General features: G+C 40.5%; 1 pseudogene; it reads right to left on the bottom strand.

Annotated features, from left to right (window-relative positions):
- Positions 1 to 5,216: 5,216 nt before the first annotated feature.
- LOC137216424 (guided entry of tail-anchored proteins factor 1 pseudogene) lies at positions 5,217 to 6,017 on the bottom strand (annotated as a pseudogene).
- Positions 6,018 to 14,432: the final 8,415 nt, after the last annotated feature.

The raw sequence follows: 14,432 nt of genomic DNA, 5'->3' as shown, positions 1-14,432 counted from the left end.
GATGATTTTTAAGCTCATCTTCCAAACCAGAGTTTCAGTGCCAGCTCTGTATTTATGAGAAAGGGATGTCTCCACCTATTGAATATATGTTTCCTTGCAACCACACATTTGCCCTTAATAATAGGATTAGTGATTGAGTTTAAGAGGCAGAGCCAAAATTATTCCTTGGCACACACAGTGTGGTCCAGAGATCAGAAGCATGAGCATCACCTGGGAGCTTGTCAGAAATGCATACTCTCAGGCCCAGCCCAGAGTCTGCATGTTAACTGAACCAGAATCTGCATGTTAACAAGATCTCCAGAGGATTCTTATACACATTATAGCTTGAAAGGCACTGGGTTAAGCAATTATTTACATTGAGAAATCTCTGGGAAGGTTCTCCTATCTTCAAATATTAACTCATCTTAGGTTACACAGTGATCAAAATGTAATCATTAAATATTCTTTGGATTTCTCTTCTTGTAATATTTCTCAAAAGAGTAACAGTAACAATACTATAATTTTACGTGTGTGTTGTTAATTACCATTTCCAAAGCACTTTCATACCTGTGATCTCACTTGATAACTTTGTGATGGGTAGCCCATTAAACTAATGCACCCTTATCATTCTACCAGTAAATATGAAGGTAGGTCAATATTGTATTGCTTTTGCCTAAGACCATTAAAAAATCAAAGAATACTTTGATGGTAATCATTTTGCAATATATAAATGTATCAAATCAACACATTGTACACCCTAAACTTATACAATATTATGTCAGTTATATATCAATAAAGCTGGGAAAAAACTGCAAGAATAATATATAGGTACAGTGAAATCCAACTAAATGAGTGCAAAATTGACATAAGAGTTTTGAGATAAAAGATAATATAGTGAGGATATATTTCTAAGCGTGAAAATATAGAAGGGTTCATAGAATCCCAGAAAGAATCTTCATCATTGGGTAGATTTAATTATTATGTCTAAAATAACATTCATTCTAATTGTTCAAGTGAAAAGAAGTGGCTCTGGAAGCTACATATGTGTTCATTTAAATCAGGTAACAACTTGAGTTAGAATTAGCCTAAGAAAATGCAGATATACAATGCAAAAAGGAGAATAGAAGATCTATTAACTTGGGAACTATAAAAACAGGTTTGTAGATATATCTGGACACTGCTGTAAAGTTTTGTCTGCAGATTAAGAAGGTGACATTGACCCAATAATGTCACTTACTATAATCATCTTTGATTTTATTATACTGTACCTGTAGGAGGAATTTAAGCTTGTAATAGGTGGCCTATTGCATCCTAAAACATTTAGGAGGAACTGAGATAAAGCTATTGTGGATTATGGTGGCTCTAAGTCCAGTCCTAACAATTTTGTAGTTTCCAAATAAAGTTCTCAATGGAATCTTTCTAAATTGAAAATCATTAAATAAAGTGACAGAGACAGGGGTTCTAACTGGGGGGAACTGTTTCCCAAGATGAGAAATGTTAAGCATCTAGTGAAAAGCTAAAACTTTTAGGCTCACTGTCACAGGTGATACGCGGCTACAAACACAGCTTAAGGTGTAGTCCCTGGCTTAATGGAGTTTGCGATCTAATTAGGAGATAACATATATTTGTGTAACAGATAATTAAAATGCTAGTCAAATGAGTGATACAGACAGTAAATGTTAAATTAGAGAAAGATGGCCAGAAGCCGAGTTGCACTAAGATATGGCAATTAATATCAGATGATCAAGGTTTGAGGCGTGACTCAACCACTTAAGAACTGTAACCCTGTTAGTTGACCGCTCTAAACTCCAGTTTTCCACTCTGTAAAATCAGGATAATTACAATAGCTTTCTCTAGGCTGTGTTAAAGACTAAGTGGTCTTGGGAGGATGCCTGGCCCATATGTTAGCTAAGAAATTCACCTTCCTCATGACTGAAGGACCTGGGGCAGAAAGAGCATTGGGTGTCTGAGGATGGGCTTACTGAAAAGGAGTAGCTAGAAACATAGAGGCCACCAGCTTTGTCCACTTCACCATTTGCTAAAGGTCATCCCTAAAGGGAGACCTGGGTTGTTTCCCTCAAAGGATACAGCTCAGATTTGACGGTACTTCAAGCTTTGTAGAGTACTAAAAGATCTCATTTCATTGCTTACCATCCCGTGACATGCCCAACCTAATCTCTATAATCTAAAGTACCTGTGGATGCCCAAGGCCCAAGCCAGCAGCTTTTTAGGGTTAGAAAGAAGATTGGCATCAGTGAGTTGCAGTGATGAAAGGAAAGGGGACCGGGGAGAACGTGAAGTAGCAGAACCGGTTTCCTTGCTAGCCTCTGCACAGTACTGCCACCTGGTGGTTATTTAATAAACCACAATATCTCTTCCTCCCATAGTCTTGTCCTAAAGTACAGCCTTAGTGTTAACGGAGAGAACGTGGTGATGCACTGTATTCGTTTCTGGTGACTACTGTAACAAATTACTACAAAGATGGTGACAACAGAAATTTATTCTCTCATAGTTCTGGAGGCTAGAAGTCCAAACTCAAGGTGTGGGTGAGGCCATGATCCCTCTAGAAGTTCTAGGGGAGAATCTGTTCTTTGCCTTTTCCAGCTTCTGTTGGTTGCTGGCCGCTGTTCCTGAGCTTGTGGCTGCATCACTCGAATCTCTGCCTGCCTCTTCACATGGTCTTCTCCTGTTCTGTGTGCCTGATCTTCCTTTGCCTCTCTCTTAAAGGGACACTTGTAATGGCATTTAGGGCCCACTTGGAAAATCAAGGATTTTCTCTTCATTTTAAGATGCTTAATTCAATGGACATCTGCAAAGACTCTTTTCCAAATAGGGCAGCATAGACAAGTTCCAGGCATTTGATGTGAATATCTTTTGGGGACCATTTTTTGGCCTAACACATTTATTCTTTATTATCATTTATTATACATTGTTGGTAATGAATATATAAAATCGATTGGGACTTCCCTGGTGGCGCAGGAGTTAAGATTCCACCTGCCAATGCAGGGGACACAGGTTCAAGCCCTGGTCCGGGAAGATCCCACATGCCGCCGAGCAACTAAGCGCGTGTGCCACAACTACTGAGCCTGCGATCTAGGGCCCGCGAGCCACAACTACTAAGCCCGAGTGCCACAGCTACTGAAGCCCATGTGCCTAGAGCTCGTGCTCTGCAACAAGAGAAGCCCCCGCTCGCCACAACTAGAGAAAGCCCACGCGCAGCAACGAAGACCCAACGTTTCTTTGGTTTAATAAAAACAAAATTATTAAAAAAAAAAAAAAGATTGATCTGCTGGCCAGGGCAGGCCAAGAGGATAGGATGCAGGATATAAAGTTTTGAATTTGGGTGTGGGGATGAGATAAGGAGGGAAAAATCTAGAGTGTCAACTTTTCTAGGGAAGGCCAGCTTGGGTGGGACAGCTCAGTGAGAGACCCTGGGTGGCTGGGAAGCAGCACAGAGGACTCTGGGCACATGGTGTGGAGGAGAGAGTATAGAAAGGGCAAGAAAGGGGTGGTGAGCTAAGATTTAACTTTTGTTTGTTTTTAATAAACTGAATGTGAGTGGTCCTAACCCTTAAAATCCTCTATATGTATAAGGAAATGGGCACTCTCAAACACTGCTGGTGAGACTGGTGGAGTTGGTAAAATCCTTTTGGAGAACAATTCTACATATATATCATGTACCTCCATCCAGTAATTCTAAGAAGTCTAGAACTCTATTTTAAGGAAATGATCAGAATACAGGAAGATTTATGCACAAAGACATTCCTTATGTCCTTTTTTTATGGTGCTCTTGAGTGTTTGTAAACAACTCAAATGTCTACCTTTAGAAAGTAATAGTTGAGTGAATTATGGTTCATCTATATGATGAAATATTTTATAGTCATAAAAGTATGTTTATGAAAAGTATACCATAACATGAAAAATGCTTTTATGTGAGATGTTAAGCAAAATAAGTAGGAATTATGAATACATACATACATACTTTACACAAATATTAATTCTAAATTGATTCAAGATTTAAAAAAATATGTATATGTCACCTCTTTATATGTATATATACATATTGAACTCTCAGAAATTGTGCATAAATATTTAGGTGACATAACCACCTCTTAAAAAGCACAAACAGGGACTTCCCTGGTGGTACAGTGGTTGAGAATCCACCTGCCAATGCAGGGGACATGGGTTTAAGCCCTGGTCCAGGAAGATCCCACATGACGTGGAGCAACTAAGTCTGTGCACCATGACTACTGAGCCTGCGCTCTAGAGCCCGCGAGCCACAACTACTGAAGCCCGCACGCCTAGAGCCCGTGCTCCGCAACGAGAAGCCACCGCAGTGAGAAGCATGCACAATGCAACGAAGAGTAGCCCCCACTTGCTGCAACTAGAGAAAGCCCGCGTGCAGCAACAAAGACCCGATGCAGCCAAAAGTAAGTAAATAAAATAAAATAAAGTTATTTATAAAAAAGCACAAACATCATATCGTTTATTTTTGTATTCATCTAGCTCAGTAAAATCTTGCCTCCTGAAGCTAAATATTTTTCCCTCTATGTTTATTTCAACTTTTGTTCCCAAGCAGTTAGGCTTAAAAATTTGTAGATGTATACAGTGTATCTGTGATACATGCTGAATTACTACAGGAACTGCAGCTATAAGTTGAACAAATATGGGTGAATGGGCTTGGTCCTAAAGGATGTAAGGGACTTTGACAGAACCAAATAGAGTGCCAGCACTGCCACTGGTCTTGGAGCTCATGGTACTTGGATTTTAGCACTGATACAGAAGAGACTTCTTAACAGAACTTTTTTGTTCATCAGTCTAAAGTATTTAAAGTCAATTCATGGTGGAAATCTAATTAAAGGTCAATATAGAAAAATGTTCTTATACTGATATTTTAAAATATGGAGATACCTCAGAATAAGCAATAGTGATAGAGTTAACCAAGTACTTCCTGACCTTAAACAAATACAAATATATATATATATTTTCCTTAATAAAGAAACTTATTAAGCTGCCCTCTCAGCACAGCCAGCAGCATGTCAGTCTCCTCTCTGAAGAAATTTATTGATATGGGAAATGTTTACATAATAAGAGGGGTAAAAAATTGTATGTGCCAGATAACCTTAACCATACAAAAATAAATAGAAAAAAAGACTGGAAAAATATACCACAATGTTAAGAGGGGTTATCCATAGCTACTGAGTCTTTTTAAAAGTTTTTTCTTATATTTCTAATCATTCTACGATGACATGTACTAATTTTAAAACCCAAAAGAAATTCTTTCAGAAGTGAAAGAATGGCCGATAGCAGGAAATGCTGCAGAGGGGCTAAGCATAGTGTGAATTGAAAAGGAGTCACAGAATTTGGGAACCAGAGGTGGTGTTTCAATAAATGGGGTATCAGACCCCAGGTATTGGGCTTGGATTACTGAGGCAGGCTTGGGTTGAACTGTAGCCCTGCTACTTCACATTTCGGTGACACTGGACACGTAAGTTCTCTAGGCGTCAGTTCCTTTGCTGCAAGCCCTGCTACTCCAGTGGGAAATGCTACCAGGCGTTCTAGTGGAGTTATCCATCTACTCGGCACCACGGTCACAGGGACAGAGTAGTATGTCCAAATGAGTGTGACCATCAGGGCAGCTTGCAATATGTAGAAAGCAACACTTATAACCCATTTTATCTTAGGCAACTGAGCTGTCCGTGCTTTCACGTGAGTTTTGAGCTTATCAGTCATCTTGTTGATCTTTCTCTCCAGCCTGGCGTATCTGGCAAACTCGTCCATCACGTTGACGGTGGAGAGCTCCTGCTTCATACCCTGGATCTCTGCTCGCATCTGAGTCTCCTGCTCCACGTCCTTCTGCAGCACCCTGGACGTGAAGGAGGAGAAGGACGGGAGGAGGATCCTGAGTACATTGCACCCAAACACGAAGCTGAGCACCAGCAGCCAAGACCAGCAGTCAGCCTCTGCCGCGCTCATCTCGGAGGCTCACGGCGGCGCCAGCTCGGCTAAAACAGCTCCACCTGGGACCAAGCTGATGGCCGCGCGTGCGCAGTGAGCCCAGCGCCCCGCAGAGGCGCGCCGCCGCGCCTGCGCACTGTCTATTAATACTTAATAGTAATAATTATTACTTACATAATACTTAGATTTAGAACTCCCATACCCATTCCTGTCCCCATCTACCCCACTCTTTCCACTCTCATAGCTAACCATTTTATTAGTTTCTGATATATCCTTTCAGTGTTTCTTTATACAGATACAAGCAAAAATATATTTTCATTTCTCCCCTTTCTTATACAAAAGGTAGCATAGTACTTATACACTATTTTGCATCTGGCTTTCTTCACCTAAGTTCATCCTGAAAATACAGAGCTTTCTCATTCTTTCTTACAACTTCATATAGTATAACATTCAATTATATACTATAGTTTAAAAAATCTAATCCCTTATTGGTAGACACAAGTTTTTTTCCTGTCTTTTGCTATTACAAACAATGAGAAAATGTACATACATTATCCATAAAGTGCAGATATGTCCTTATCGTGAATAAATTTGCAGAAATGAAAATGTTGGCTCAAAGGGTAAATTCATTAAATCTTCATTCCACTTAGAGTTTTAACCTGCTGTATGGTGTGAGGAAGAGATGGAACTTTATCTTTTTCTATAGTATAGATACCTGGTTGTGTCAACACTATTCATGTAAAAAATAAAGTCCATCTTTACCCCACTGATTTGATTTTGTACTAATTTTCTGTATGTATTTGGTTCTATGATGGACTTTCTCTTTTGTCCCATTGGTCTGTCTACTCATGTTCCAGTGACTCGGTGTGTACTTCTAAAATTTTGCAAGTTTAGCTCTGCATGGTTTTATTAAGGAGGGTGCAGGTACTATAAGAAAAAGACCCAAGATTGTACACAAGTAGTTTAACAAGATAGAAGTTGGTTTCTCTTTTAGGTTAACAGAGTAGAGGTAAGTGGTCCAGGGCTGGTAAAGAAGCTCTGCCATGTCTGGGTCCAAGGTGGCTGCTTAATCTTTTGGCATCTCTTAGCCAGCAGATGGGGAAAAGGGCCAAAGGAAAGCATGAACTTTCCCTTTCAGTGTCACAATGTGGAAATGGCTCACAATGATTTCCAGAACTTGGTCACTTGGCCACTCCAAGCCACAAGGGAGATGGGGAAATGTAGTCTCTTGCTGGATAGCCATCTACCTGGCTACAACTTAGGAGTTCTATTAGATAATAGGGGGAAATGGTCTTTACTACAATGGTGGCCTGATGCAAAGGACTCCAATGTTGAAGGTACTGGTGTTAGGGGAAGCACTGAATGAAACTGGCCAGCACCACACTAACCATTTGCATGAGTTATTTTATGACAGGAGGTCCTGATAAGGAACACGGAACTAACAAGCCACCACCAACCAGAAGAATTTGGGAAAGGTCAAAAGGAGACGCCAGTCCATATGTCCTACCAACCTCCCAGAATCCTCCTCGCTGGAATCCATCTTGGCTGAGTGATGCGCGCACTACCAGGAAGGACCCTGAGTCAGAACAATTGGCCAGAGACAATCCAGAAACTAATCCCATTACCATAAAACCCCAGACTGTGAGCCACATGGCAGAGCAGTCCTCCTGGGTTCCCTTACCCTGCTGCTCTCCGCCCGGGTGCCCCTACCCAATAAAGTCTCTTGCATGGTCAGCACGTGCCGCCTTGGACAATTCATTTCCAAGTGTTAGACAAGAGCTCACTCTTGGGCCCTGGAAGGGGTCCCCCTCCCTGCAACAGTGAGGCACTGTAACCTGAAGAATGGCATAAACTCTTCTCTCCAGGGGACTAATGCAAAGGTGTCTAGGGTTCATACAGGCTTTACCTTCCTGCCCTCACAATTTTGGTGTTTTTTCCCCTCAGAATCATATTTATTGTTTGTTAGAGCTCCTCTCTCTCTGTCTCTGTCTCTCTCTCTGTCTCTCTCTCTCTGTATGTGTTCTCATATGTGTGTAGGTTTTTTTTTCCTTTTACTTGTTCTTTTCTCATTGCTTTACTCACATGTCCTTGGAGATATCAATCTTTTTCTGAGGCAACTCTTGGGGCTTGTTAATGAATTAATTGGCAAAAAAAAGCCTCCCAGAGAACAAAAACAAGAACCTGTTTATACCTCTGAACTTCCTACATCCCTTTCCTTGTTATCCCACTTGAATGTGATAAAGAATGGATAGCTTAAGCGGCCCAAATAAGTGACCTTTTACATTTGCAGAAGATGAAGTTTGCATATGAAATGAGATCTGGGTTATAGAGACTGCTAAGCTAAAGGATAGGGATAAAGCCAAAAAGAAAAGATCCTAAAGCCTTAGGGAGACCATATTAACTAAACTGGAATGCTTTAGAGAGTGAAAGGAGGCACTAAAGCAATTCAGTATATATGAAATATTTACCTACTGATCAACAATTGGCTTTATTATATTGGTAGGCTATAAAACAGTTCTGTTAAAAACTAATTTCAAAAATAAAATTCTTTCTAAAAATAAAAACAACATATATCACTGTACATTAAAGCAAAAAACACTTATATTGATTATCTGAACATTAAAAAATAACACAAGCAGAATTTTTTGGTATATATTCACATACCTTAATCAGTTTCTTAGCCACACCTGTCTCTAACAGCACGTTACCAATATTTTTCTGAAAACGTATTTTTTTCCAGTATGGTCGTAATGTTTTAAATCTTTTCATAAAATTGCCTGCAATTTGTTTCACAGTTGCATTTTATGGTTAATAAATTTGAAATTGCAAACATCTTCAATTGATTCTTCTCATCACAATGTTTTTAACTGAGAAAACACCCTCTACAGGAGAAGAAAAAAATTCTACTAAATGGAAAACATTCTCAACACTAATATTTTTATTAGAAAGTATATATACTTCAGCTCAAATATATTCACAGGTTCTGTCTTTTTGCCTCCATTCAGAGTACCTCTCCTTGACTAACATTTTTATAAGACAAAATGTTGTCCATTAAGTTATCTCTACTTTTTTTTTTTTTTTTGCGGTACACGGGACTCTCACTGCTGTGGCCTCTCCCGTTGTGGAGCACAGGCTCCGGATGCACAGGCCCAGCGGCCATGGCTCACGGGCTCAGCCACTCCATGGCATGTGGGACCTTCCCGGACCAGGGCATGAACCCGTGTCCCCTGCATCGGCAGGCGAACTCTCAACCACTGCGCCACCAGGGAAGCCCTATCTCTACTTTTAATTCCTTTGACTGTTTTGACAAATTTAGATACTGCAAAATTTTAGGATGTGTCAACTTCATTCCATTCTGGAGGAGAATATCAAGTTACCTAATTAAAAATAGAATCCCCATCAAAAGATTTTCTCTACAACTTGAGATATCTCTAAGAACAGTTTGATATAATTTCAAAATCAAATGTTGTACACCATGAAGGCTTCTCATTCTCCAGTCTTCCTTGACTCTTTCTACAAGTGTATGTATTAGCTCTTGGTGTCATAGGTTGGTATATTAGTTTTCTATTGCTGTGTAACAAATTCAACAGTTTAAAGCAACACCCATTTATTTTCTCAGTTTCTGTAAGTCAGGAGCCTGGGCTCATCTTGGCTGGGTAATCTGCTCAAAGTCTCACCAGACTACAATCTAGGTGTTGGCCAGGGTGACAGTCTCATCAGAGGTTCAGCTAAGGAAAGATCCACTTTTCTCAGAATGTTGGCAGACTTCATCTCCTTACAGCTGTAGGACTGAGGTTCTTGTTTTCTTGCTAGCTATTTACCAACGGCTGCTCTCAGCTCCTAGAGGCCACCCATTGTTCCTTTCCATGTGGCCCTCTCCATAGTCCCTTTCACAATATGGCAGTTTACTTCAAAGCCAGCAAGGGAGTCTCTTTAGTGCATGCCAGCAAGAGGGAGTCTTATATCTACATTGTAATCTAATCATAGGAGTGACATGCCATCATCCTCATCATATTCCATCAGTTAGAAGCAAGTCGCAGGCCCCACTCACTCAAGGGGAGAGGGTCATACAAAGATGTGAATACCAGAAGGTGAAGATCATGGGAGTCATTTTTGAATTTTTCCCAAGGTTCCCTGGGAAACAGACTCTGAGTTTGAGATTTGTGTGCAGGTGGATTATTGGGGGCTGCTTTTGGGAACAACACCTGTAAAGGAGTAAGGAAATCAGGATTGGATAGAGAGGGAGAAGCTGCAAAGAGGTCGCAACCAATCTCACAGACTGAGATGGTCCTTCAGAAATGTCCTGAAATGAAGCAAAGAAACTAGGCCTTTGTGACCTTCATTGAGCAATCACTGCATGTAGGCTGCCACTGAGAAGGGGGCATGACCTTAGGCAAGGCAGCTCCCTTCAACACAGGACAATTTCTGAGGAGGTACTCAATGTGAGCAGTCAGCAACCAATATTCCCAGCAGCTAGAAATGAGTGCCTTAGTTCTGAAGAGGGGGTTCTGAGTGAAATGTCACATCGCCATTACACTTGGTTAACCATAAAATCTCCTTAATTAGTACATATATTTCCCAACTACTATGAATAAAATTTAGTTGAATTTATAACAACAAAAGTGTTCTAAGGGCTCGGAACTGTATTGGCAGGTGAGTCAATGAGGGAGGGGCTACTCAGAAAAAAGTGGTGGTTTTGATATATAATGTCAAGGGTGGGTGAAGGGGATAGAATTTGGTGGATGAGAGCTCTTTCATGCCTTTAAATAGCATGCAAAATATCATGCGGGGCCAGGCTAACACATTAAATCCCCAAAGTCAAACATATATTTCAGTAAAATATAATAGAATAAGAGCAAAAGCAGGTTGAACTTTATTTTTTTCCGACAATTTAATTCCACTGCTGCTTTCGAATTTTTTTTAATGAATTAATTTATTTTTGGCTGCATTGGGTCTTCATTGCTGCGTGCGGGCTTTCTCTAGTTGTGGTGAGTGGGGGCTACTCTTCGTTGCAGTGCACAGGCTTCTCATTGCGGTGGCTTCTCTTGTTGTGGAGCAGGGGCTCTAGGTGCGCGGGCTCAGTAGTTGTGGCTCACGGGCTCTAGAGCACAGGCTCAGTAGTTGTAGTGCACGGGCTTAGTTCCTCCGCGGCATGTGGGATCTTCCCAGACCAGGGATCGAACCCGTGTCCCCTGCATTGGCGGGCGGATTCTCAACCACTGTGCCACCAGGGAAGCCCCTGAATTTTTAAAATATTTATTTATTTATTTTGACTGCACATGGTCTTAGTTGTGGCATGCAGGATCTTTAGTTATGGCATGCAGACTTCTTTAGTTGTGGCATGCGAACTCTTAGTTGCAGCATGCATGCGGGATCTAGTTCCCCGACCAGGGATTGAACCCAGGCCCCCTGCATTGGGAGTGCAGAGTCTTACCCACAGGACAACCAGGGAAGTCCCAGGATGAACTTTAATAGGGGGAAAAAATCTAAAGTCCTCTCTCTAAGTTTAGAAATTACTTGTATAAATGATGCAAAGGGTTGCCATGTCCTAAAAGCAGTTCATGTGAAAAATATCTGAGAGGTTTAATTTACCACAGCTTTAGCTCTATGGCATGACTGAGAAAAATGATAATGCAACCTTAAGTTGAGTTAATAGAAGTCTACGTTATTGTAAATAACAGTTCTAGTGTACCCTGTGCTAACCAGACCTCATCTGTGCCCAGTTAAAGGCAAAGTTTTTTATAACACACATGTAGAAAAGTGCATGAATCACAACTATACAGCTCAATGAATTTTCACAAGGTTAACATACCCATATAACTGGTAGAGTGACCAACTGTTCCAACTTCCCTAGGGGTGTCCCGGTTTTAGCACTGGAAGACTTGCATCTTGGGAAACTCCTCTGTTCTGGACAAACTAGATGGTTGGTTACCCTAACCCATCCAGATTAAGACATAGAACATTATCAGCACCCTAGAAGCCCTCATATGGATCGTCAGTCACTACCCACTCTTCTTCCCCAAAGGAAACCACTATCCTGACTTCTAACACCATAGATTATTTTGAGGTGCTCTATTTTAATATGAGTACTACAAACTAAAGAGCAGAGGTTAAAACCTCATAGCTCATGGGCTGAATCTAGCTGATAGATGTTCTGTTTGAGTTATGCAATATTGGCCTGTAGAGCTTTTTCTTTTTTTCCACTTATTTTATTTGGGGGCCAGTGCTATGAGTTTTAATACAGGTATAGATTCATGCAACCCCTATCACACTCAGAATACAGAATAGTTCAATTGCCACAAAAATCTTCCTCACGCATCTCCTTTCTAGTCACATATTCCACCGGCTCCTAGTCCTTGGCAACCAATGATCTGATCTCCATGCCTCTAGCTTTGCCTTTTCCAGACTGTCATACATTTGGAATCTTATACACCATGAAACTCATGAGTGTGCCTTATTTCATTCAGCATGATACCCTTGAGGTTCATGCAAGTTGTTGCTTGTATTAATAGTTCATTCCTTTGTATTGCTGAACAGTATTTCATTGTATGAACATACTTCAGTTTGCTCATCCATTCAAGGACTTCTGCATTGTTTTCAATTCTGAGCAATTATGAATTGTGCTGCTATAAACATGTATGTACAGGTTTTTGTGTGAACATAAACCTTCATTTCTCTAGGGTGAATACCTGGGTGGGGGAATTGCTGGGTCATATGCTAGGTATAGGTTTAATTTTATAGGAAACTGCCAAGCTGTTTTCCAGAGTGGCTGTACCATTTTGCACTTCTATCAGCAATGTAAGAGAGTTCCAGTGCAGAGTTCTGCATCCTTGTTAACACTTGGTATTATTATTTTTATATTTATTTTAGCCATCTTAATTGATATAAAGTTGCATCTCATTGTGGGTTTCTTTTTTAAATGTTAATTTAATTTAATTTATTTACTTTTGGCCGCGTTGGGTCTTGGTTGCTGTGCATGGACTTTCTTCTAGTTGCGGCGAGCGGGGGCTGCTCTTCAGTGCAGTGCGCGGGCTTCTCATTGCGGTGGCTTGTCTTGTGGAGCACGGGCTCTAGGCACACGGGCTTCAGTAGTTGTGGTGTGCAGGCTCAGTAGTTGTGGCATGTGGGCTCTAGAGTGCAGGCTTAGTAGTTGTGGCACATGGGCTTAGTTGCTCCATGGCATGTGGGATCTTCCCAGACCAGGGCTCGAACCCGTGTCTGCTGTATTGGCAGGTGGATTCTTAACCACTGCGCCACCAGGGAAGCCCCTCATAGTGGTTTTTTAAATTTTTATTTATTATTTATTTTTTAAACATCTTTATTGGAGTATAATTGCTTTACAATGGTGTGTTAGTTTCTGCTTTATAACAAAGTGAATCAGTTATACATATACATCCTCATAGTGGTTTTAATTTGCATTTCCCTAATATCAAATGGTATTAAACATTTTATCATGTGCTTATTTGTCACCTGTATATTCTCTTTAGGGAAGTGTCTAAGTCCTGTGACCATTTTTTAAAAATTGAGTTTGTTTTCTTACCATTGAGTTTTGAGAGTTCTTTATATATCATGAATACAAGGTAACAGTGACTGCAACAAATGGCTTCTCATAGCTCTTAGGATAAAAATCACATCTTTATCATGGTTATAAGCCCACAGGATCTGGTCTCTCCTTACCTTGCCTCACCAGTATAATTTTAGAACTCTCTTCCTTCCACTCTATTTTCCAGCAACACTGGACTTTTTATATTGTCTCAGGCACTTTCCCATTTTAGGAACTTTTCATTTCTGATGCTGCTTCAGATCTGTAGTAGATAAAGTTTTCTGATATTTTTGAGCTTCCAGGTTCTCATCTGTAAAATAGAGATAATAAGAGTACCTACTTCAAAGCTTTTGTGAGTCGTAAATGAGTCATGTATGTTCAGTCCTTAGCACAGTGTCTGGCATACAGCAAGCGCTCAATAATTGGGAAGTATTATTAAATTCAGTGTGTCAGATTGTATGCTTGTTTTGCTTTCTTTGCTGACAACCTTGGTTGCTATTCTATCTTATCCAAAAGGAATTGCTTCCCACTACCACAGTAACCCAGGTGGAGTGAAATAAGCGCTAAATATATGCAGAGCTGATCACCGGGAGGCCAGAAGGCCCATCTGGGCCTCAAATGCAGACTCCGTTGGAAGTAACTCCATGGAGATTTCCCAAATATACACTGACAGGATTAAAAGACACCAATGCTTATCTCACAACTTTGAACTTGTGTCTCAATACCAATGCACTATGAATTAATATTTCCTACATCTTACCTGGACCTTGAGTGCCATGTGGGAAATTTTTGTTTCTGACTCAAATTACTTCATTCCAGCCAACTCTGTAAGCATGTTGGACCCGAGTGCCTAGTTCTGAGCAATGGTTGTCTGTACTATACTATAGTTAAGTAAGTGTATGGACTCTACATCTTAACTGCCTAGGTTTGAATCCACCATTTACAAGATCTG

The sequence above is a fragment of the Pseudorca crassidens genome, chromosome X, assembly GCF_039906515.1.
Source record: "Pseudorca crassidens isolate mPseCra1 chromosome X, mPseCra1.hap1, whole genome shotgun sequence".
Classification (NCBI taxonomy): domain Eukaryota; kingdom Metazoa; phylum Chordata; class Mammalia; order Artiodactyla; family Delphinidae; genus Pseudorca; species Pseudorca crassidens.
This window is presented reverse-complemented; position numbering and strand designations above follow the sequence as displayed.